General features: G+C 47.6%; 1 long non-coding RNA gene across 1 annotated transcript; it reads right to left on the bottom strand.

Annotated features, from left to right (window-relative positions):
* Nucleotides 1–2,631: 2,631 nt before the first annotated feature.
* On the bottom strand, nucleotides 2,632–21,577 carry LOC143268683 (uncharacterized). The gene is made up of 4 exons (XR_013044763.1): nucleotides 21,424–21,577; nucleotides 21,172–21,301; nucleotides 7,078–7,159; nucleotides 2,632–2,892 (listed from the first exon to the last, which is right to left on the bottom strand). It is a non-coding gene; the product is annotated as an uncharacterized LOC143268683 (long non-coding RNA).
* Nucleotides 21,578–26,211: the final 4,634 nt, after the last annotated feature.

Raw genomic sequence — 26,211 nt, 5'->3', positions numbered from 1 at the left:
GAAGTTTCATTGAACCAACCTGCTCTCCCTCACTGTCTGTGACTGGGACACCTGTGGAAAAGCATAGACAATTGCTGTAGACAAGATAAAAAACATTTGTATGTTTTTAGACTCTCGAAGTTTGATAAGTCCCTTTCCCGGTGGTCATGGTCATGTGGTGATTGACCAGGTTTCTCCCTTGTGTTTTATACAAAAATAGAGTTGATAAAACATTTTTTACAAAATTTTAAAAAAAAAGAAATGGAAATGAATAGTGCTGCTTCACACCCATCTCTTGAAGATACAGCTCCCTTTTCACCTAACTTTTTAAACTATAAATCATGAGCCACAATGTTTCTACAGCATGCTTCTCAATGGCCAACAGGAACTGGTACAAGTTATGGGTTGCCCTGATTTCAGAAAGAGGAAGAAGGGTATTTGCCTGTGGATACAGAATCAAGGCTGTATGTGATCCTGATACACTGTGGACATAGAACAAGCCAAGGGGCATCCTGGTCTCAGCCGTCACACCTCCTCTAAGTACAGGTTCTGGGAGACATCAGAGTCCCAGAGTTAACTCCATTCTGTTGTCTGGATTCCTGGGAGCCAGGATCACATCCTCTGTAGTTTGGAACATCCATGCACCTGGAGGCTGTAACTACATCACCCCAACTGAGAGGACACAAACCAAGCACAAACATAGTACTTTCCAGCAGGCTGCAGACTAGACTCACTGGATGGGGTGCATTTTGTTCCAGGCATCACCATACACTTCCATCAGAATCTCTGGGTAGAAGTCTAGACATCAGGATTGTCCTAGTTACATGTCTCTGTTGCTGTGATAAACATCATGACCAAAACCAACTTAGTGGGGGGAAAGGGCTTATTTGGCTTAAACTTCCACATCACAGTCCATCACTAAGGGAAGTCAGAAAAGGAACTCAAAGCAGGAACCTAGACCCCGGAACAAATGCAGAGACCATGGAGGAGTACTGTTTACTGTTTTGCTCTCCATGACTTGCCGAGTCTGCTTTCTTATACACCCCAGGGTCGCCTGCCCACGAATGGTACTGTCCACAGTGGACTGGACCCTCCTACATTCAATAATCAGGAAAATACCCTATAGACATGTTCATAGGCCAATCTGATGGGGGCATTTTCTCAATTGAGATTTCCTCTTCCCAGATGACTCCAGCTTGTGTCAAGTTGACTACTAGCCAGCACCAAGACATCACACAGCAACCCATGTGCAGCTGATTGACCAAAGCAGATCTGGTCAATGTCAAGTTTTGGACCAGCCTGGGATACAGAATAAGGCCCTGTCTCAAAAGAGTCAAAAGAAAAGAGGGGACAAGGGAAGGAGGAATATAGGACAGAAAGGGAGGAGAAAGGGGACAAGCATTTGAGATGGGCTTCATATGGCATACAATAGGTCTGCTGATAATTACAGGTAAGACTCTGGCTCAGGCATGAACAAACAGCCTGTTGGGGAATATTATTTTAAGCTGTGTTACTTTTGCTTATGTTGCATTTGTTTAACTCTGTGAAGCTGTGTTACTGTGCCTGTCTATAACACCTGATGGTCTAATAAAGAGCTGAAGGACCAATAGCAAGGCAGGAGAAAGGATAGGCGGGGCTGGAGGGCAGAGAGAATATGTAGAAGGAGAAACTGGGGAGGAGACAGAAGAGATCTAGGAGCCAGAGAAGGAGGAGGACATCAGGGCCCAGCCACCCAGCTACACAGCCAGCCATGGAGTAAGAGTAAGATTTACAGAAGGAAGAGAACGGGAAAAGCCCCGAGTCAAAAGATAGACGAGTTAATTTTAAGTTAAGGAAAGCTGGCAAGAAAGAAGCCAAGCTAAGGCCGGGCATTTATAATTAAGAATAAGCCTCCGTGTGTGATTTATTTGAGAACTGGGTGGCAGGCCCCCCAAAAAAGAGCCAAACAACAACAACACAGCCTTTATGATATGGGGGTGCACAGCACAAAGAAGGCCATCAGCCCATCATGCAACAGCACGCCTATGTCCTGACTCAGGGGACAGGGTGATTTTGGCAATGGAATGTCCGCCACCCAGCATGGAACCATGGGATCCAATGGGAGGTGGGGGACAGGAGAGTTTCTCAAAGTAGTCACCCTTCACTGCTGCCCCCTCTCCCTCCTCCCTGATTGCCAAGAGGAGCATGACAAAGGGGCAGCACTGTCTGTGGGATGTACTGGAGCCTGGTGATGCAAACCTGGAGTAGGGATGAGCTGGTCCCCGCGGGGCCAGGTTACCAAGCCTGTCTCCAGGGACTGTGGCCGCGGGGCTGGGGCTGCTGACTGAAGGAACTCTACACAGGTTTCCAGTTGCAGCCAGCCAGTCCTTCGGGAGCAGCGGTTCTCAACCTCCCTAATGCCGTGACCCTTTAACACAGCTCCTCATGTCGTGGTGACCCCCAACCATAAAATTATTTTTGTTACTACTTCATCACTGTCCTTTTGCTACCATTGAACTGAAATGTAAATATCCGATATGCACGATGTCTCGTAAGTCGACTCTCCCCCCCCCCCCCCCCCGCAGGTTGGAAACCACAGTTTTGCCCTGTGTTGCTAGGCTAGAGATGGGACGCAAGGCCTTACGCATGCTCTGCCAAGGCTCGTATTGAGCTCCGCCTCCAGCCCCACGCTCTTGCCACACTGTAATTGTACATGTGGTTATCTTTCAAGGCACCGGAAGCTCTGGGAGTGGAGCGGCTCGAGCTGCTGGGCCCCTAATCTCCAGGGCCCAGCACTACCATGGGGTGAATGCTGAATACATATTGTCCAGTGAAGAAACATTAGCACTCGCCACCGTGTCTGCAAAAATCCATTATAGGTTGAAGCCAAGAAGTCCCTCTGAAACTCCTGTGTCGGAGGGCTTGGTCCTTAGCCTAGGGTGGAGAGTAGAGACTTTAGGAGGATCTAAGAGGAAGCAAGCTGGGCCACTGGGCTCATGCTGTAGGAAGAGAGGTGACTCTGGTTTCTTCTGGCCTCTGCCTGACTACCATGAACTAAACAGTTTTCTCTGCCATGTGTTCCTACCATGACATGTTGCCTCATGACAGGCTCCAAACAGTGTGCCAACTGACGGTGGACAAACACTTACAACCTTTCCTCTGTTTAAGCCAAATTATCTCAGGTATTTTGTGATAGAAAGCCAACTAACATATTCTCTAAGCTCTTCAGCAGTAAGTAACCTGGACAGCAGGTGCTTGGAACAGAAAGATGAACGGCAGAATGTCTAGGAAGAAGGGAAAACTAAGAGGGGATAAGCCAAATGACTCCAAGAAGGAGCTCTTCTTTCTGCCGTCCATTCAGTTGCATCAAATCCTGAGCAGATTTGTAGAGACGAAACATCATCATCCAACAGCAACTCGGAGCACATGTAAGAGGAGATGGCTGAGATCCTTACACCAGCCAACAAATTTCACCAATTCCTACATTCTCCCTAGGAAAGTCATAGGCCATTTAAAAAATAAAACAAAAAAATTTCAAGAAATAGTATCTCCCAGGGCTTGGAGAGATGGCTCAGTAGTTAGAATATTTCAGGTTCAGTTTCCTGCCTCCAGGATGGCTCACAACTACCTGTAACTCTAGCACCCAACAATCCAACACTGTCTTCTGAGCTCTGTGGGCACCTGTACCCACAAGTGCACATGCCCACTCACACACAATTAAAAAGAAAAGAAATCTCAAAAGAAGGGTTTCCTAGGACAAATGTCATTTGGAGAAGAATTTGGGAGATGTGTATCCTTTATTGGTGTTGAGAATTGGGGTCCCTCTACACAATGTGAGTATCCTTTCTCCACTTAAAGTGTGGTTACCACAATTTGCAACATGGTGGTTAAATATCTAACTCTGGCAAGAGCCTTTAATGTTATAGAAAAAGGAAGGATTATGCTGGATTTATATGCCCAACACAGACATAGCACTTAGTAGGTATTTAGTAAATATTTGTTGAATGACTAAGCCCATTCATCATTGGAACAACCTTGAGCACTGGGTAGGGAGTGCCATCATGAATGTATATGAAAGACAAGGACAGGAAAACCAGGAGCAAGGAAAAATCAAGTCAGGAATGAATCCCATTAAGGGGAGAAGGGTGCAAATCCGTGGAACCAGGAAATGCTCTAAGACACCGCTGACTGGTAAATTCAAAGCACTGAATACCACTGAGCTGTGAATACAATTCTGCTTACCTAGACCGTGTTAGCAAGTTCAGATATGTTTGCAGTTTGCTTAGATGAGAGCACCATGGCTGCCCATGTCAGCCCTCCATGTGAAACTGTCCCAATCAATGGCGGGCTGGCTGTAATTAGGGAGTACTGAGAAGAGGTTGTTGGAGAGAAATCAGCTTGCATATTTTTTCCTCCCATTGTGGCTGCCTCATTTGAATGATAATGGATTGCAGTGTGGGGTGGAACACTGACTGCCTTAAATAATGAGGCCGTCTTGGACGCCCAGTACCTGAGCTGCCGATTAGCGGCCAGTGACGGAAGAGGAACATCTTTGGGCAATAAAGGATGAGCTCCAAGTGGGAGGAGACAGATGTGGGGGAAATACCCCACTGCAGGCACCATCCAGAGTTTCCACCGCGGAGAGCTTCATTTGTTTTATTCATAGTCATTTTTTCCAGCTGAGAGACCTTAAAGGTGTCTGGCCATTGCATCCTGAGGTGATAAAAACACTGGGACAGGCAACCAAAGGGGTGTTGAATCCCCATCCCCAGGGGAGCCTCAACACCCACAGGGCCTGCTTTCATTTTCTAGACTGCAGAGTGAACTTAGCTCAAATTAGGGGACTGAAGTAGATGAAGTAGATGTCATTTTGGGGACTTTCAAATATGGCTTTAGTTTTAATATGGTGTCCCTTTGCCAGACGTGTGTGTGTGTGTGTGTGTGTGTGTGTGTGTGTGTGTGTGTATACACCTAATGCAGGCACTACAGGGGGCATCGTGGGTAGTGAGGATGCAGGCATTTATAAATCCAGGGGCCCAGGTTTGAAGTCTAAAGTGTCATTCACCAGCTATGGGACAGTGTGGCTCATTTTGTCTGCTTGTAAAGTGAAAAGATAATAATAACAGCATTTATCTCATATGAAAAGCTGCTGTAAGGTTTGATTGCATGAATCAGCAGAAAGCACCCACAGAGAGTCAAAGCCCAGTCAGCACTTCCTATTATCAGTATGTCTCTCTCTGCACGGGTCCGAGCACATACCCCCAATCAGGTGTCACTTTGTTGACAACAGTGTAGGCTCTGAAATTTGAGCACTCTAGGCATCACTGAGAGACACACTAGCTGGGTGACCTTGGCCAAGTCACTTCCATTTCCTTGAACCTCACATATTAAATGGGAATGCCTAACAGTAACTACTGCATAGGGGTGCTGTGAGAAATTAACTAAATATCATTCATCTAAAACAGTACCTGGGGGGCGGGGGGCTGGAGAGATGGCTCAGCAGTTAAAAGCACTGGCTGCTCTTCCAAAGGACCTGAGTTCAATTCCCAGCCACCACATGGCAGCTCACAACTGTCTATAACTCCAGTTCCAGGGGATCTGATACCTTCACACCAATGCACATAAAATAAAGTTAAATAAATTATTTTTTTAAAATAAATAAAATGGTACCTGGCATGTAGTACTTACTCAACTGTTGGGTAATTGTTAGAGTGTTACAAAGCTGTCATCATCATCATAACCTTACATGTGGAGTTTGGCCTTAAGATACAAGTAATGGGGGGCTGGAGAGATGGCTCAGAGGCTAAGAGCACTGGCTGCTCTTCCAGAGGTCCTGAGTTCAATTCCCAGCAACCACATGCTGGCTCACAGCCATCCATAATGAGATCTGGTGCCCTCTTCAGGCCAAAAGAATAGTGTATACATAATAAATAAATCTTAAAAAAAAAAAAAAAAAAAAAAGATACAAGTGATGGGGATGTCATGCTGTATTCGTTTGAGCAGCTGTCTGGTCACGTCTGTGTGCCAAAAGTTGCCCTCTGGCAGCAAGTAGAAAGTTAAGTTGGAAAAGTAGAGACTCTACAGCTATGAGAATGAGCAAGACATTCCTGAGGTGGGTAAGGCCCAAAGCACCATAAAACCAGACCCCCAAGATGACCACTGATGACATACAACCCAGAGAGCAAGCCCTAGGAATGGGGCTGTAAAGCCCCATGTTGGGCGCCAGACTGTTGCTGGCTCTGCAGCTGGGGTCCCACTGTCTCTGATCCCAGGGGCAGGGGGTGAATAGACGCAGAACCAACGGCACAGACTCTGGTAGATTGTAAGCAATCTCGTTTATTAAACAAAGGACTGAGGCATTTACGTGTGTACTTTTTGGCAGGCTCTGCTTCCAGCTGCCATGGTGTTTCCTGGTTGGCTCTGGGTCATATGTCAGCAGTGGTCATCTTGGGGGTCTGGTTTCAGGATCCTCTGGGTCAGGATACTACTGCACATGTCACAGCCCTTTGTTTTCTTAAGGCATGGCTCAGTGCTTTCGGCCTTAGCTGCCTCAGCCATTCTCAAGTCATCCTTAGAATCCTTTAAGTAGGACCTGAGTGCCTGCACAGAACTTATCTCTGTAGTCTCTGCTCTACCATCTCCATGAGCTCCAGGGTCAGAGCTTAACTTGAGAAAAGTGATCATCTATCTATCCAGCCACGTCTCTCAATCCAGACTCCAGTGCAGACTGTTTAACTTAAACATGAAACCCACTCTACTTCTACTAATGTGTCACACCAAGATTTTTCACCACCTTTCTGAATAAGACATGATATTACACACAGACAAATTATGTCAGCCATTTGAGGCTGGGGAGCTGGGAGGGAGTGGCAAGGTAAAGATGCTCTGAGTCTCCATCTAGACACCCACCCAATAAAGGTACCTTGGGTACCACTCCCATCTAGGCAACCTCACAGGAAGCATCCTGTGGCCGCCTTCCTGCCCCTACCTTAGTGCCCACCCCTCCCCGTCTTCCCCTCTACCATTATTTCTAAGTGATTTTTCTTGCAGAAGGTTTGGGCACAGCCCACTCATTCCCCACCGAGCGCCAGAAACCCACACCCCAGTGAAAGGACACACCTTCTAAATCCATCCTCGGGCTTGTCAGGGATTCGTGAGTGGCAAAGAGTGTCGAACTGGAGCCCAGACAGTGCTCATCATCCTGTCATCGGGACAAAGGGAAGGAATCCCATTATGTCACCTTCCAAGGCAGGAGACAGCGACAATTTCCCCCCTATAAACACCGCACTGACACTGTTATGATGTATCTCAAGCGCTTCTAATCAGTATGAAAGCGGAGTGACTACCGAGGCTCTTCAGCCTGAGAGATGCCATTCATCTGGACCCGCGGTCTCCTGTTGTTATTGAAATGACCTGGCTGGGAGCAGCTGCTGCATCCATCCCGCCAAGCATAAACATAGAGCCAGTGGCAGCGAGCTCTGTTCAAAGGCCCTGCAGCTGAACACCACCGCTCAGGAGCATACAGAGTCAGTTTTCACACTGCCACCTGTACTTTCTTATGGCCCTCTCTCCATTTCCCCCTCCAAGCCATAAAAGAGGGGGAAGAAGAGGGTTTCATTTCTCCAGAAGGTACTTTTATCTAGTTTGAAAAACACAAGCTTGCTTTCTTTAGTTCCTTGCTGGCACCAATGACGGGGTACAGTTTCTAAAGTGTGGTCCACACTATTTGCTTGTAAATGTACTGTAGAATCAGCTCGGCTCTCTCCCTGCAAATTATTTAATAATCACAGAGGGGGAGCAAGCACTTTGCAGTGAAGAAATCTGGCAGGTCCATTGAAGCCTTATGAATAAACTGAATATCACTAGCAAAGGGACAAACTGGCCTCATGAGCTTCCTAGGGTGGTGTTCTGAGGACAGAAGTCTTCTACATACCCATTGTGGGGCAAGGAGTGGGAAGCAGTGTGAACACATTGCCAGAGGCCTGAGTACCCCTCCTTGGTAGGTGCCAGACAAGCAAGAATGAGGCCCACATGCTCATACAGGGGTCTCTGGCAGGACCAGGGAAAGGTCACTGAAGGTTACTACCCCTGGGTGATGTGGTCATATTGTTGACAGGGCCTGGCCTTGTCATGACTGACTGTGTTTGGTTTTCCTTGTGGAAATGGCATTAAGTGTGGGAGGCACAAGGAAGAGAGACTCTCTATTCTTTCTGAGCACACCCTTGACAGGATTTTTGCAGACCTTCTCACATCATTCAAATAAGTCATGGCCCCTTCCCCTCAGGCACTTGGATTGATTTTCTAATCTGATCACATGTGTTCAGTAAGGGCCACAGGGCTGTCGGCTGTTCCTCTTTGAAAATATTATAGCTGAGGCTTCTGAGGATACAGCCTTTCCTCAAGTGATGGACAGAGAGAAGGAGGGAGGGAAGGAGGGAGGGAGGGAGGATAAAGAGTGCCAGGGCAGGCCTTAGAAGGACATGTCCTGAGCATGTTCCTCCTAAGGTCCTGGCTGTGCCTCAGAGTCCGGATTAGGTCCACCCCTGCCAAAGACAGCACCAGGCAAATTTGCTGGCTTCCCAGCACTACACAAGCCCCTAGCTGTAGCCAGAATTTCCTCTGGTCCCAGCTGGCCCCGTGGTCCATGTTTCTCCCGCCCAGCTCCACAGTCCCATAACCGCTTATAAAATAATCATTCAGACGCTTATATTAATTACCAATTGTATGGCCTATGACAGGCTTCTTGCTAGCTAGTTCTTTTAACAACTCAGTTCCATTAATCTGTAAGTTGCCATGTGGCTCTGGCATTACCGGTCTGCTGGCATCTTGCCGCTCCTTTGGTGGTGGCTAGCATCTCCCCCGACTCCACCCTTTTTCTTCTTCTCTCTGTATATCTACTTGGATTTCCCACCTGCCTCTAAGCTGCCTTGCCACAGGCCAAAGCAGCTTTATTTATCAACCAATCACAGCAACACATATTCACAGCATGCAGAAAGACATCCCACAGCACCTAACCTTCCACCATCTCTCTTCAGAGGTTGAATCTAAGCCTAAGTCCCTGTGGCTCTGCCCAGTCTCCCTGCTACAGACCTTTAGAACTTGCTGACATGTCCTCATGGTGACCCACTTTTCTTCTGAGTCACAAGAGGCTCCAATAGTACTCGCCTCTCACAGATCTCTTGGGAATAAGTTGATCATAATATTCATGAATTATTCATCACAGCATTTGGACATTAAATAATATCAGCTACTGTTAGTAGCACTACTCTTGAACAGGAAACACCCAACATGTGTGCATATGGTTAAGAAGCCATGGTTGACTTTCCTCATCCCCACGGCTTCTTCTCTGTCCCTTCCTCCCACCCCTCCTTTCAGCCACAATTCTGTAATGTTAAAGTCATCAAACATCAAGGCAAGCCTAGACATTAGGCCTAGAGGACCTGGGTTCAAATCCCAGATCTGCCTCTCACTGGTGGGTCACCTGGGGACACATGTTGTTGGCTTCTCAGCTTCCTCATCTATAAGAAGAGGGTGACACTAATCCACATCTCATAGGAATGGTATGGGATGAACCGAGAGATGAACGTCAAAAATACTTTGACATTTTAGACTACTGCCTAGTGCATCAGTGGCTCAGCAGATCATAGATATTATGACACTTTAGGAATATTCATTGTTAAAAACTGGCCCTTGGGGAGGCTGGAGAGATAGCTCAGTCAGTTGTAAATAAATGTGGAGTTTTTCTGTCCCAAACGCCCAGTCCCAAATAAACATACAAAAGCTTCTATCATTTACAAAATGCTCAGCCAATAGCTCAGGCTTATTAACCAGCTCTTATTTTTAAATCAACCCATTTCTCTTAATCTATGTATTGCCACGTGGCCCGTAGCTTTACCAGTCCCCTGGCATCTTGCTTCTTGGTCAGCTGGCTGGAGTCTCTCTCGACTAACACCTTCTTCATCCCAGTCCTCAGTTTGATTGTCCCACCTGACTTTATCCTGCCTTGCTATTGGCCAAACAGCTTTATTATTAACCAATGAGAGTAATACATATTCACAGCGTACAGAAGGATGATCCCACAGCAGTCCGTAAAATATGTGCTTGCCATGCAAGGATGAGTACCTCAGTCTCATATCCCCAGCATATAAATAAATAAATAAATAAATAAAGCCAGCTGTAGAGACACGTACTATAATCTGAGCACAGGGGAGGCAGAGACAGGAGGTTCCTAGAGTTCAGTAGACAGCTAGTCCATCCTGCCAAAAGGGTGAGTTCAGATTCAGTGAGAGATATCGTCCCAAAAAATAAAGGGAAAGCAATAGAGAAAGACACCAAATGTCAATGTCTGACCTCCACAAGTACATGGATACATGTGTAAGGATACACATACACACACACACACACACACACACACACAAAAAAAAAAAAAAAAAACACTGATTGCCTTTTCTAGTGAGGGCCAGTTTTCAAGAAACGTTTCTCTTTGTATCCCTGGCTGGAAGTCATTCTCTAGACTAGGCTGATCCGGAACTCAGAGATCTACCTGCCTCTGCTTCCCAAGTGCTGGGATTAAAGGCATGTGTCAGCCTGATTTCCTTTTTATTTTATTTCTCTTGAATGGAAAGACAAAAGGATCTTAAAGAGATCCCCTGCCTTTTGTTCAGGGAAGCATCTGGTACATTTTTTAAAGTAAGATTTTTGTCCCCAATAATGCTAGTGAACTTAAGTTATTCTTCTAATTACAAACTACTCTAAAAATATATGGTCCATAAAGCTAAGACTGTGCCCCTCTCTCTGCATTGTTAAACTTCTCCATGAAAGAAAGTCTGTCTGGTATGCCTGTCTGTCTATTAGTCTTTCTATTTATTGAGAGATTAATTTTAAGGGATTGACTAATGTGTTTCTGTAAGCTAGAGGTCCTGCAGTTAGGGGCCCCAGGCTAGAGACCTAGGGAAGAGGTGATGTTTATGTCCTCATCTGAAGGCCCTCTGTTGGCAGAGCATCCTCCTTTGAGGGAAAGTCAATCCTTTACTTCAAGCTCTCAAACTGTTGGATGTAGACCTCCCCCATCATGGAGAGTGACCTGCTCTACTCACAGCCCACTGACTCAAACATTAATCTTATAAAAAACTACCCTAGAACTACCTTGAATAGAGTTTAGTCAAGTATCTGGGTACAAATATGTGAGCCAAACTGACACACAAAATTAATGAGGACCACATTCAAGACTAAACTGTACAGTATATTCCAGTGACTCTCATTTCCGCATCTAATCCTGCCTTCTGTGTCACCTCTTAATAGGGAAAAAAAAAAAAAGCACATCCAGACTTGGAAGAGGGGACAGAGGTTCTGGCCCTCTACCTCTCGTCCATTCTGCCTCCAGACCCAGAGGTGGGCTGAGGTCCCAGGCCCTTTAGACTGTCGTGTAAGGACTGTCCAAGGCCAGGTTGTTGTCACTTTGTTTACAGTTGGGTCCCAGGCTCTGCCATGTCCATTCACCGGTGTGCTTTTGCTTCTAACATGCGTTCCTAAACCATCATCGGCCTGAAGACTGACAGTACCAAAGCCATGGCTCTTGAAGACCTCATTCCCACCCTGGTGTGTAACTAACTACTGATGCTGGCTCCCAGGAGCCTCACTGAGGAGAACAAGAGAGGCCAGCAGAGCCCTGAATGGACAGGTTTGTGCTCAAGGCCAGAGGTGAGGGGAAGGAAGGCTGGTGAAGAGGAGGTGAGTGGATGCAGGAAGAGACAGAAGCAGGTTACAAACACCCAGGCCACAGGAGCACAGCAGACACTTTGCAGGAGCCTGATGTCACCTGCAGACCAATCAGGGATGGCCAGTGAGACACTGGGTCCTTCTGCTTCAAGAATGCTCTAGCTACTTAAGCACTAAGAGATGAGGAAAGGAGTGGCTGGGATCTGGGCGACCAAAGCCATGGGGGGGAAAGCTGGAGATAAAGCTCATCTCTTGCCGAGGAACCACGAGACCCTAGATGTGACCCCACTGCTGAGATAACAAGAGATTCAGGTGTCCACAGAGGAACATGGACAGAATCTCATAATGCAAGGGGAGGATGGAGGAACGGAGGGGTCAGAGGAAAGCTGCTACCTCTAAACAGATGTTCACACAAACTCATCTCCAGATGTGTTTCCCTCTGTCCCTCGAGAAATAAAAGTCGGGAGTCTCTGGCTTTCTCTCTTCACTCATAGACATTTCGAGAGCAAAGTTCATGTCCATGAGAGACATCCTTGGGAAGGAGGGCCTTCCCCAGAACACTGGGGTCTCCATCCACAATTCTGTAAGGATGCTGCTGTAGTTTTGAACTTCATCAGGCAGCCTTCTGAGCCAAGTGTAAGAAGGAGGGGGGTCCACAGCTCTGGGCTCTTGGCCAAAAGAGCTCCGTTTAGTATTCTCTTCTTCTTTATTGCTTTCCCACAGAGGATTGTAGATAGCTGAAGTTTGTGAGTTAGATTACTTCCATCCATAAAATACAGACTATAAAATCCTTTCACCCTGATCAGAAAAAAACGCATCCTTTTGTCCCACTATATCCATCAATATGTCATATTTAACAGTTACAATTATTGACAGGCATATGAAATGCTTGGTGACAGAGAAAATGGCTTCCTATATAGTGTTTATTCTTCTTTATTGATAAATAAGTTGGCTTCGCAAGCCCCACCAAGACAATAAGGACCACTAACAAGAGATCAAATCCATTTATATGGCTTCCTGTAGCTCTGGGGCTCTCACCTAGTCCCCATCCTTGACAGTTCAGCTGCAGGGGAAGTTTGGAGCCAAAGCAGGGTCACATTACCTCTGTAATGAGGAAAGTCTCATTCTCAGAGCTGTTCACTGCACCCTTTCATTTTTCTTCTTCGGGACAGACGATGCCACTGCGTGTCTATGACTTGAATCGTTAAAATAGAAATGTTTCAACTGTAGAGGAATATTAATCAAAGGATCTGTCTGCCTGCAGTGCCAGGTGGGCACCGTGCATAATAATAATGGTGATGTGTTAATAATAATCATAACTTTAATTGCTACTTCCATCTCGTGCCTACTGTGTGCCAGGCATTTGACCAAGGCCACAATTTGCAGCTGTACCCGGCACAAAAGTATTTAGATAAGGGTGCAGGGGGGACCCAAATCCACTTGCCAAACCCTTTGTCCTTGTGGGGTCTCCTTGTGGAGACTGTGCTGACTCGGAGCAAAGGTGATGGCTTCTTGGATGAGCCAGCGGATGTGTTGATTATTGATACTCATTTCAGTTCCCCCGGGGCATCAGTGTTTCTCACTATTAAAGAGAGTTTCTCTGGCTTACACCTGCTCCACGTTCTTTTGGTCCGCACTCCCTCTCCACATAGCGACTCCCCACAGAAGGATGGTTATTAGTTTAATTTGAAGGCTACAACAATCAGAAATAGAATCGATTCTAGCAGGATTGATTATTCTAGTTAACAAATGCCTGATCCATTTGCCTATCTGCTTATTCATCTAAGACAACAGATCATTCATTTCACAAATACCGGCTCCTGCACTCCTCACAATAAAGACACGAGTGGGGTCTGCGGAGACCTTGAAGCTGAAGCCTACCCTGATCCTCAGGTCTCATACTCTCATGAGAAAGACAACTTGTCTGGGCAAAAATAATGAAACCTCTAAAGTAGGCGGGAGCTCAACAGAAGGCAAGTCAGCTCCAAATGCTCAACTGGCATTTGAGAGATGCCTTGGAAGAGAAGACGACTGAGTGGCTATTGGGGAGGAAAATCCAGGCTCAGGCCAGTAAGCCCCACCCTTGGAGTGCAATGGTGCCTCCCTTAACCCAGTCCTGGCCTCAGCCTTCTGCCTTCATTGCTCTTGGAATCATTTACCCTTCCTCCTCTTCCCTCCCCACCTCAGCCATGGTTCAGAGGCTCACCTGAGATCCAGCGGCCCACCCATGATCCAGCGGCCTTGCCCCATCACGTCCACCCAGAAGCACTCTGCGAATTGATGAGCTTCCCACCCTTCCTCTGCACCCACACCTCTCAGATAAGGCCATGGGTGATGCTGCAGGTGTCCCTGCTTCAATGGCTGCCCTGTGCCTGTCCAAGTCTTGTCCCTGGAACCTCAGCCCTAGAAGCTCCTTCTCCAGTCTTTACCACTGCAGCTATTCCCTCAGGAGGCCCCCTCCCCCCCACCCACCCACAGAGCCCTGGGCAGCACCTCCAGCTTACCCAGGCAGAAGCAGGACCTCCCTGGCTCTTCTTCCTCCAGCCTACCCACCCACAAGCCGCTTTACCAGGTGAGCCTGAGAGAAAGGCTGGGTGATGCTCTGCCTCCTCCGGCTCCCTCAGAGGTGAGTATGACCTTTCCCCTCACCTCATCTCCATCCTCAACCTCTTGCTTCAGTTTTCTTTAGTCAGTCAGTTATTTGTTATGGATGATATTGCAAGTCATGACCCCACATTGGAAAGGCTTGGGATGCAGGCAAAAATAGACAAAATACAGAAATGCTTGCCTGGGTGGGGCTGGTAGCTTGGGGTCCCTCCATGCCCACTCCTCAGCGCTGAACAATCTCCAGTCTCCCAGGCTGCACCCTACAGCCTGCAAAGCCCCAACCCAGCCTCCTCACTACAGCCTTCCAGGCTTTGTTCTGCTCTTCCCTGTCCTAACCTTTTCTTCCCATTCCATCCCTGTTGCTGGGTCTTTTTTTTTTTCCCTTACTCTTTGCTCTGTAGGGGGCCACCACCCAGCTCCTAAATAAACACACAGTGACTTATTATTACTCATAAATGCTCCACCTTAGCATGGCTTGTTTCTAGCCAGCTTTTCTTTACTTGTCTCATCTACCTTTTGCCTCTGGGCTTTTATCTTTTTCTATTTCTGTATAGCTTTTCTTTCCTTCTTATTCCATGTCTGGCTGTGTGGCTGAATGGCTGGCCCCCAGCATCCTCCTCTCCTCCTTTTCTTGTTCCTCCCTCTTCTCTTCGCCTCCTATTTATTCTCTCTGCTTTGGAGCCCCACCTGTCCCTGTCCTGCCTAGCTATTGGCTGTTCATCTTTTTATTAGTCCAATCAGGCAAAGTTTTAGACAGGCAAAGTAACCCAGCTTCACAGAGTTAAACAAATGCAACATAAAAGAATGCAACACATCTCTGCATCATTAAACAGATACTCCCCATCCTAAGCAAGTGTAACACATCTTAAATAGCCCACAATACATCCCTCAGATGCCTCCTCCTAAGCACGACTCTGCTGTGAGTTCTGACCTGTCCCACCATGAGACAGTCCTGCACAGCTCCCTAAATGGGTTCTTTGTTGCTGTTGCCGCTGCTGTAACAAAATACCTAACAAGAGCAACTGAAGGAAGGGAGGGTCTATTCTGGCTCATAATAAAGGGTACTCATCATGCTGGCACGAGACAGCTGGCCACACTGCATCTGCCATCAGGAAGCAGAGAGAGAGGTGAATAGTGGTGCTCAGCTCACTTTATCCTTTTCATTCAACCTCAGCCCTTTGGATATTGCTACCCAGTTTCAGGGTGGGTTTCCCTACCTCGGTTAAACAAATCTGGAAACGTCCTCATAGACATGCCCAAGAGTTTGCCTTCTAAGTAACTTTACATTATGTCACCAACCATCACATTCCCTTGCTAAATGGTAAGACGCCCGCAGCCCCAAAACTGCCACTCCTTGGTCTTCCTGCGACTGTATCCGACGCGAACTCCACCCAAAGGGCAGCTTCTGGGTGCACACTAATCACAGTGTCACAGATTTTAAAAGACCGTTGTACTCTTACTATGCATTGTTCTAAGTATAGTTCTGAACATGTTACCATAGCTCTCCCTCTCAATAATTGCTCAAGGTGAGCCCGTGGGCATCTCCTCCACTCCCACAGAGGATGAAACAGTTTTTAAGAAGCGAAGCAACGAACCCCACTGCTCACTGCTGGCGAAAATGAAAGCCTGCTTCTCTTACTTAATTTTCATACACTCTGTACCATAGAACTGGTTAATTTGACTATGCAGTGAGTTGACTAATTAGCATGATAGGATCAGAGAAAATAAGAAGTTTATTTAAGGTCATACAGCAAGTAAATGCTGGTCCTGGTCAAATCTGGAGCTCTCTAATAACAAAGGCCTCTTTCCAGCAAAGAATTTGGTGCTCCTGCACAGCTGATTGTGTGGATTAGCCCAATACTTTAGGAACACAAAATAATCTCTCACTTTTGGCTACAAGATCAACTCCTTTCAAAGTTCCCTTCATAGGAGTTAAACGTAAGAGAAAACTTGCACAATTCTATTCACTTCTTTTCTGTCTGTATTGTTTGGGTTTTGCATTTTGTGCCTCTAATTTTTAATTGCTTTAAATACCAAATTTCACTCACTCAGTTTTAACACAGACTTCTCGAGTTCTAAACTCAAGGAGGGGATCCTCTGCCTCAGGGAGGTATCAGCTTCCCTGCAGAAGGCCGAAGTCACCCTTGTCAAAACCCCAGACTGATGGAAGGTCACAGGGCCCCCCTCTGCAAGCCCCACCTTAAAAAGAAGGGGGTGCCGGGATGGTGCCCTCTTCACAAGGGAAGATGAGGAGCGCAGATGTGCACACGTGAAGTCAATTGAAAATAAAGCAGGCCCGAGACCCTGTGGACAGACAGCAAATCCCTAATCCACGCTGCTCGGGAAGCTGGGAAGCATGACTGTGCAGGATATCAGCAGAGGAAGCTAAGAAGCTGCTTCTTGGGGTGGTAGAAAAGCTGAGCATCCCCCAGACCTCCCCTTGGCTCAAGGATAACCACAGTGGGATCAAGACCCCTGTGTGGAACTTGCCTCCCACATCCCCAGGACTCTCTGGTTGACATATCTACTCTGAAGGGGCACTTAGCCAGCCAGCTCTTGAGCCAGAGTCCTGTCAGCGAACTGACAGGGACCCCTATGCTTCAGGAAGGAGACGGTTCCTCCCCTTCCGCAGAGTGGAAATACTGGGAATTGCATGGTGTGCAGCTCAAGGCAAGCCCAGGGCTAGCTAGCATAGATAGGAGCTCCCAGAAGCCTAACTCTATGAACTCAGCCTGCCACTGGGGAGGGAATGGCAGGCCCCCACCATTCTGGGTGCTTGGGCAGCAAGTAGAGGAGGATAGAAGCAGTCAGCTACCACAGTATTTTTCTACCTTAGCAAGCGACACATAGACCAGAAAGGCTGGTTCAATCCAGTTGCTTGATCCCATTCCTAGAGGTTCTGATCCATCAGGTCTGGGATAGAGAGGCCTAAGAATTTGCCCTTATAATGAGTCCCCAGGTCTGCTGGGCCAGGGAACATTGTTGAGACATTCAGAACACTGTGTTACTGTCCCGCTCAGCCCTTCATCATGGAATTCCAGGAACTCATAGGGAATTAAAACATTACAAGGTCTGCCTGGGCAGATCTCTGTGAGTTCAAGGCCAGCCTGGTCTACACAATAAGTTCCATGACAACCAGAGCTACAAAGCAAGACCTTGTCCTAAAAAAAGACAGAGAGAAAAGGCCTGCCAAAAAGTTCACACTAAAGAAGCCAGGTTGTGTGCTCTGCCAGAACAGGGGACTTGCAAGACTAGAGCGGGCCCCTTTAGAAAGGCCTGGACTCCAAGGAAGGACCATTGTCTTGTCATTGCTAAGGCCTTCATAGGCAGTGGTGCTTTAAATAACTGCCCCTATCCAACCAGCCCAAGCAGAAGGGCATCAAATGTGTACCTATTCTGAGAGCCCTGGAAAAGTCACATGGTCCCAGGAGTTGGGGGCATTCAGTAGAGAAGGAGAAAAGTTGGTATCCCAGGTTCCCGACCCACATAGGGACTCTGTTAGGCTAAAGACGGGGCCTTAGGAACAATCAGGCAGGCTCCTGTCGCTCCCTGTACAACTTCAGGTCACCAAGCAGGGAACTGTAGCACAGAAAGAATGATTCGTAGCTAATTCGTGTGCCAAGTGATAGCCACGCTCTCAGGAATGCCTTGCGCACTGGCACATGGAAAGAAGTACTCTCAGGCCACTTCCCCTTAGCCGCTAGCCTGGCCAGCAAATGCTCCCTTCCTCTCCAAAACCTTTCGTCTGCTGTCCACAGCAGACTGGCCCTCAGGGCTGGCAGATGGTCCCTCTAGGATGCCCATTCTGCCTTCTGTCAACTGGACACTTGTTACCGGGAGGCAGACATAGGCATCCTGAAGCAGGCGGGGACCAGGAGTCAGCGATGCGGGCTCCAGAACCTCCCGACACCAGCTGCGCACATCACGGAAACCTAATAATTTGATTAACTATCTTGTAACTGGTGAAACACGAAACGAAAGACAAGTTTTTTTTTTTTATCTCTGCGAAAGTGAGGTTGATTGCTTTGAAGTCCAGTGGAGGCAGGTTGACGGTAAAAGATCACTCTCCAGTTAGACGGGGAAGAGGTATGTGAGAAAGACCAAGAAGGAATGTGGGAAACCTTCCCGACTCATAGGGCTGTCCACCATCGGACATTCAGCCTTGGGAGATGCTGGAAATAGAAATGGAAGAAAAGATACTGTGAGGATGGTTGGCACCGGAAGGGCGCCGCGGGACCCGGAAGCAGCCAGACCTGCATCGGCAAACCAAAGTTTGGTCCCCAATCAAAGGGTGAAGGGTGATAATTAGAAAGGTACCTCAGCCAATGAACGCAGCAGAGAGCGCATGTGGGTCAAGGCTAAGTCAGGGTACCCAGGTCACTCTCTCTCTCTCTTTCCACCTGAGCAACCTGGACAAATAACCACCAGAGCCTTGGGTTCCTCACCTGGGAGAGAAAGCTGCAGGCGCCAAACTCACAGTGGAAGGGGGGTGGGGGCGGCGTCACCTGCTGTTTGCAGGCAGCACACACCGGTTTCTTCTGGTAATTTCTCCATTTCTTGACAACATCAGCCTGGGGCTTTCCCAGTTTAGAACAGAGGCCTTGGCATGGACATCCCTTCATACCACCTGCTGAGTCCCAGCACTGTTTCAAGGACATTACTCGGTCCAAATATGGACAGCTGGGGCCCTGAGACCTGATCCCCCCAGGACCATCAGCTATCAGGGAATTACTTCCCTCTCCCCCTTGCACAGACAGCTAGAAAAACCAGAAGCAGGAAAAACCAGAGGAAAGGATGCCAAGAGTGAACCTTGTGTGCAGGGAATGAAGGAAATCATTTGAATCCTGGTCCAAGCCAATTCTGAAACCAGACTTTTCTACAAGAGCTGGCCTGTTCCTTTTAATGACAGCTTCTTGAGGACAAAAGCATGGAGTTGATTTGAGAGCTGACCCCAGGCAGGTGGAGGCATGAGCCAGGGTGGCAAAGGGACATTCTCTAATCAGTGTCACAGACCTGTGAAAGGATTCTGGAAACTGCGAAAGACCTCACACTGTCCTACCTGGGACAAAAGGGAATGGGGTTTTAGCCACCAGCTCCCACCTGTCACTGGATGAAGGCTGCATTTGAGCGGGAATGAAGGATATTCCCTTTTTGGCAGGTGTGGCTTGACCCCAGCACAGGCAAAGTGGACTCTTGACTTCAGAAAAGGACCTGAAGGAGTTGAAGCTGAAAGCCGGGGTGACTAACTCGAAAACCTGGGAGCAAGCAGACAGGGTGGGAACTAGCTGTGTCCGAAATACTTCGACTTGGGTCACCATCTATGGCAGCATACGGCTTCACTTGTCTACTAGGTACAGAGCCCAGAACCTGCAAATCATGATTTCTAAAACACCATCATCTCCATTAACCACAGACACACCATGACCGCTGACCAGTCGTGGTCCACATGGAGGCACAGTACATTCTCGATTACAGGTGCTCTTTCTTTTAATCTGAGGCCTCTTTACATGGAGATGAAGGAGTACCTAGAGAGCCCAATGCCCACCCTGTCCACTGGCTCCCATGTTTTTGTGTCTGCCACCTTGGACAGCTGCATCAGGCACAGCTCAGGGAACTCCACACATCCGCTTGGCCCTTCGTGAAGCAGAGGTTCCCAAGACAACCAGAGCTAAGGATCCCTTCAAGAGTCACATCAGCAAATACAGAGAAGAACAGGGTAAAGCAGGCATCGGGCTGGTTATAGAGGTCAAGACACTGAGTAACAAAGCAGAGTCAGACCTTTTTTGTCCTTTCCTTTATATTTTCCAATCTTAGTTTCTTAAAGCCTGGGTAGACAAAGTGACAGAATATTAATAATCAACTGATTAGCATACATTATGCTTAAATTACTTCAAGAGTTTGGCCTGAGAGCCTCACTCTGGTAGCACAAGCCTATGTCAAGAAGGATGCTCTGGCCAGGCGGTGGTGGTGCACACACCTTTTAATCCCAGCACTCGGGAGGCAGAGCCAGGTAGATCTCTGTGAGTTCCAGGTCAGCCTGGTCTACAGAGCGAGACCCAGGACAGGCACCAAAACTACACAGAGAAACCTTGTCTCAATCCCCCCTCCAAACAATAAAGATGCTCTGAGATCACGTACAATTGATCTGTCGGGGGTCTTGCCATGGATTTGGAATTGGGATGGGGGAGGCATATGGGTTTGACCTGGGCTGTTCCTGCCAATCTGCCAAGGCAGGCTGCTACCTACCTGCATGGTGCCATGCCTGAGCTCCAGGGTATGTGTCCTGCGTGCTTTTGTGAACACTTTCCTAAAGGGTGAGCTAGGAACAACGGTCGGCAACGTTTAGTAGACGAAGAAACAAAGGTGCCCAAAGTGCAGAAGCTCATGGATGGTAAAGCTGGGACGGTGGCCCCTGTTTTCAAACCTATTGTCTACACCATTGTCAGACCCTCTCCACCCAGCCAGGAGATGATTGCTCATTTCTCCTCCAGCCACTCCCACCCTGCCTGCTGGCCCCCATGCTTTGCCTGAAAAAAGAAAAACAAAAGAACATGGTAAATCCTGATGGCTTACCGTTGGTGTTCTCTTGGCCACCTTTCACGTCTGGGGCATTCTTCAAGGATCCCCTCTTCTCCCACAGTTCTCTTCCATAAGCCCGTCTGGGTCTGAGTTATGGGTCTGGGTTACAAGTCTCATCAGCCCCCAGGAACTGCACATATGGCACACACACACACACACACACACACACACACACACACACACACACACAAAGTCCAGTGTCCAAGAGATGAAGGCAAACTGGTTTAAAGAAATCAGGGTGGAGAGAGGCATTTGCAGGGACTCTGTTGGGCAGAGGCCTGCTCCTCTCAGACCCTTGGCTTTTCTTACCTGCAAATGTGAGTCTCTATTCCACTGGACCTGTTGTAAAAGCAAAGTGAAACAGCCTATGGAAGGTGGATGCCAAGTCCAAGTCACCGCCTCCAGAGGGCTTCAAGAAACGCTCTCTCCCTTTGTCTTTCTAGAGGAAAGCAGAGCAAGAGGAAGGTTAATGCTCTTCCACTTGCAGGAGCAAGAGGAGCAGTTTTGCTGATGTCATGGGAAGGAAGACGTCCCTGGGAATGGATGCCGCCCTACAGTTACCATGTGGGGGTCACTTGGCTCAGGCTTCCTGCTGGTCACCACTGTGAAAATGGTGGCTTCTGCTGATTTGGCAGGGAAGTGGGAGGGGAAGAGTGTCTGCCGGGTCCTCACATCCTCAGCCCACACTAACACCTCCTGGGACTACAGCTTTGGACTGACCGTGAACCCTGGAGTTTGTGAATTTGTTTGCTTTGGGCAAATAATCACTTCCTGTTTCTTAGAAGACACAGCAAGCTTCCCAAGCACTGGCAGCAGCCGCTCTTACCAAGCAGTAGGAATGTGTGGGGTAAACAAAACAGAGAGGGCAGGAGGCCCTCCCACTGAGCAGCCCCAACAAGCAGCCCCGAGCCTTGAGAAACCTGGTGTTGCAATTTCCCCGACCTCTCAAGTGCTAAAGGAATCTCAAGTGCAGGTTTGAGGTCTCCACCGCCCCCCGACAGGGTCTTTAGGAGCTGATGCAAAATTCCTTTGCTACTTGGCATTGTTTCCTACCGAACGGGAAGTGTGCACGCTTCCCTGGCCAATCCACATGCTGGTGCTGCTCCATCTTCAACGCCCTGTGTTGTCCCGTTTGCCTTCCCATCCCTTTCAGGCCCAGCTCACACCCCACTTCCTGCTGGAAATCCCCCAGATGTGACTTTGAGCTTCCTGCTCACAGCCCTTAGCCCTCCCCTTCTGCTCACTGCAGCGAGTCTCACGTCTACAGCCCTGCGTTATAAATCGTTAGGGGTAGGGATTTAAAGCACATGTGAGAAATTTACAGGCTTTGGTTTTATTTAAATCTCCATAACCCGCGTAAGGTAAGCACTTTCATTATCCCCATTTTGCAAATAAGGAAATTGGGGGTCAGGAATGTAAATGACATACTCGAGATCATGGGGTGGAGGTGGGGCCAGTAGCAGACTTGGGTAGTGGCCCAGCTTTGATGATTGCAAACACCGTGAAATGCAGCAAGATCAGTGTCTGCTAATAGGCTGGTGGACGTACATTGCAGATTCTTGGGACCTATCCCAGATTTCCTGAAAAAGAGGCCCTAGGGACCCAGCAAATTTGTGGAGGTTTTTCTGCTCTGCTCGTGTGTGTGTGTGTGTGTGTGTGTGTGTGTGTGTGTGTGTGTGTGTGTGTGTGTGTGTGTCTACATTGGTGTGTACATGAGTAGGGTGGCCAGATACTGGGTGTCTTCAATTGCCTTCCACTTTTTATTTGTTTTTTTTGAGACACAGTCTCTCACTGAACCTGGACCTCACAAATTCAGTCAGACTAGCTCAACTGGCTGCAGGGACCCTGCTGAATCTACTACTCAGCACTGGGATTGCAGGCACAGGAGCCTGGACCCAGGTTTTGCATGGGGATCCGAACTCAGGTCCTCATGCCTCTGAGGTGAGCACTTTATCCACCAACCCACCTTCCCAGCTCCTAATTTGTGTTCTTAAAAACCCTGCAGATTTTTCTCACATTTGTTGATGCTCTAGACTCCCTTGACAGGATCAGGAACTGGCAAACCCTTCCCTTTAACAGTTTGCTGTGGTTTAGATGAAGCTTGGATGCATCTCCGCTGGGTGAGGTGCTGAAAGCTTGGTGCTGAAACTGAAGATGTGTAAAACCGTCAAAGGTTAGAGCATAGGGCAAGGTATTTAGGGGACCAGCCTGGGGAGGGACCAATGTTGGTCTCAGAGAAGGAGTCAGTTCTCAAGAGAACAGGCTGTTAGGAAGCTGAGTGTACCCAAAGTGATTTGCCCCTTCTGCATGCGGCTCTTTCCCGTTCCCTCTTTCCACGGGTGTCCTCCCCCCTTACATTCTCGTTCCCTCACACATCCCTGTTGTGCTCACCGATGCCAATCATCAAACTGTACCTGCAGTACCACCCTTCCTGGAGGCCAGACAGACAAAGCCAATCAATCCTCGACTTTTCAGCATCCAAAACTGTTGAGCCCAATAAACCTCTTTTCTTTGGTTTTTATAAAAAGATTTATTTTATTGTATGTGTATTCGTGTTTTGCCTGTATGTACATATGTGTGCCATATGTGTCCCTCATGCCCACTGAGGCCAGAAGAAGTCATTGGATCCCCTGAGTTAAGGATGGTTACAAGCTGCCATATGGATGTTGGGTCCTTTGCAAGAGTAAGTGTTTTTAACTAGTGAGCCATCTTACCATCCACTAAACCTCTTTTCTCTAGATCCCCCAGTATCTTACATCCAGTTATAGAAAAAGTAAATGGACTAAAGGATAAATAGTAAAAATCTTGGACTTTGTTGCTCAAGAGAGAAAACTAAGTTATAATGTAGGCATTTGCACACAAGACAGAAAAGAAATTCCCATAATTTTAATTGATGAAATTCAAGGTATGACAATAATCATGAGTACTATTAGTTGTACAAATTCAATAATGACAAGGTTCAAACTCATCAAGGAGGAACAGTTGAAACATTTGGCTTAACTCAAGGTCAGAGTTAGTATTATTGAGCATCAAATCAACTGCAGATGCATATTTGTTAAAGAAAAATAATCACACCTTTTAAAACGCTCAGTACAAAGCACACAGTAGCCCAGAGTTAACAGGCCTGCAGTAAGCCAGTCCTAGACTAGACCCCCGGGATGGACACTGGGTACATTTGGATCGGTTCTTGTCTACACTAAGTCATCTTTGTGACCAACCAGGCTGGTGACTCCATCCTTCAATACCATGTCCATCACCGCCTCCCCCAAACAGTTGCTCACTGGAATTGACAGATCTGAGCAGGCATTTTGGCATCCTGTAACTCTCCAGAAGCTGTGGTAAGTCAGGCAGTCCTTGCTTTACATAGCTCCCTGAGAGGGAAAACAGCTGTCCAGCCAGGTGGCTGAACAGCTGCAGGAAGCCCTCAGCTCTGTTCTGCTGCCACCTGTGGCTTCTGTCCCTTCCTCATCTGGCCCCTCTGGACTTCCCTGGTGCCAGCGTCACACGGCCAGCCTGTTCACTTGATTACTGCGGAGAGCGGAAAGGATATGCACGGAGCTCCCCTCCTCCGAGCTTATCCCTATGACCTGGCTCTTCCCGCACCTGTCCGAGCTTGTGGCTGGACAAGAGACTCCAGTGAGTTGAAACAAAGAAGAAACAAAAAGCTTAAAGCCTGTAGTGCTGAAAAGGTGGATAGACAGAATCAATAGCTAAGGTTCCTGGGTTGAATTGTGTTGCCCAAAGCAACGGGTTCAGTTCCTAACTCGCTGTACCTGTGAGCGACCTTATTTTAAAACAGGGCTGTTGCAGATGTAATCAAGAGAAGGGCCATGCTGAGTTAGGACCAATGTCTTTGTAAGAAGAGGGAATCTGGACACAGAGACATGGGACCACAAAGATGATATCACACGAAGACAAATAGACGGTGAGGCATCCACAAACCAGGGGACATCAAAGGTGACCAGTGACTACGGAGCAGGTGGAATAGCATGGAGCCAATTCTCCCTCAGAGCTTCCACCGACTGCCAGATGTCTATAGCCTGCTGCCAGGCCTTCGGGAGAAAGCACTGGGTTGCTTTAAACCCCCCAGTCAATGGTAGGTAGCGTGTTGATCACGTGAGTGCACCAACACAGCTGAGAACAGTAAGGAACAGCAGAATGACAGGGAAGAAAGGGCTTTCGAGAGTCAGTTGACACAGTGCTCTGGACACACAGGTGAGCAAAAGCAGACAGATTTCAGAACCAATACGGAGATTTAAAAATCTCTAACTTATAGACACATCATAAACAAAAAGGTTGGATAGAATATACTATTTGTCAATATCTATCTCTGGGTCGATATTAAAATGAACCAGTTTTTTTTTGGGGGGGGTTCTGTTTCCTCCCGTGTGTGTGTGTGTGTGTGTGTGTGTGTGTGTGTGTGTGTGTGTGTGAATGAGAGAGAGAGAGAGAGAGAGAGAGAGAGAGAGAGAGAGAGAGAGAGAGAAAGGGACCAGAAGAGGATGTAGGATCCCTGAAGTTGGAATCACAGGAAACTGGAAGCCACCTAATATGGGTGCTGGGACCTGAACTCTGGTCCTCTGAAAAACAGGAAGTGCTCTAAACTTCTGAGACATCTTTCCAATCCCCTAAACAGGAGTTCTTAAGTGGAGGGAAGATCATCTATGATCAGAGCAATTATAAAGTGGACCTGAGAGATGTCTGGAAGGCCTTGCATACTAGATTGCTTAAGAGATTCTTGTGAATTTACTGTGAGAGCAGCAAAAGTCAAACCAGACAGCAGCCCACTAAAGCCGGGCAGGGGGTTGTTCCAGCTGTTATTTTAGTAAATATGGAGGCCACCTTCCCACCTCATGCTGACTGAATAACCCGGGAGTAGTCGATCACCCAGGATGGTACAAAATTTGGATTTCATTTTTATTAGGTTATGCCTTTTAGAAAATTCTGTATTTTCTAAATGGAGTTCGGCCCCATCAGGAGAGAAGCCTATTAATGGTAACTAAGGATATTTGCCACATGGCGAGAATGACATCAAATTCTTCACACACCGGCTGTGCTCACTCCTTCAGTATCACAGTAGCATCACTATCCGAGTCACCATCAGTGTGCCCATTTCAAAAGGGAGAGAACTGAGATTCAGTAAAGTGTTGTGGACATCGTCACATTGTTAGGGACAGATCTGGAGTCCCAAACAAGGAAGTAAGTCTTTGTCACCATGTTCTCTCCAGCTTTGGATCATTCAAGGCAAGAACTGGGCAAAGAACCTCACAGCATCTCCACCACAGTGTGAGATCTGGAACTTTACTTTTCTCAATCCGTGCATGTGTCAAAATGCTTACTGACTGAATC

This window comes from Peromyscus maniculatus, chromosome 15 (genome assembly GCF_049852395.1).
Source record: "Peromyscus maniculatus bairdii isolate BWxNUB_F1_BW_parent chromosome 15, HU_Pman_BW_mat_3.1, whole genome shotgun sequence".
NCBI classification, from domain to species: Eukaryota; Metazoa; Chordata; class Mammalia; order Rodentia; family Cricetidae; genus Peromyscus; species Peromyscus maniculatus.
This window is presented reverse-complemented; position numbering and strand designations above follow the sequence as displayed.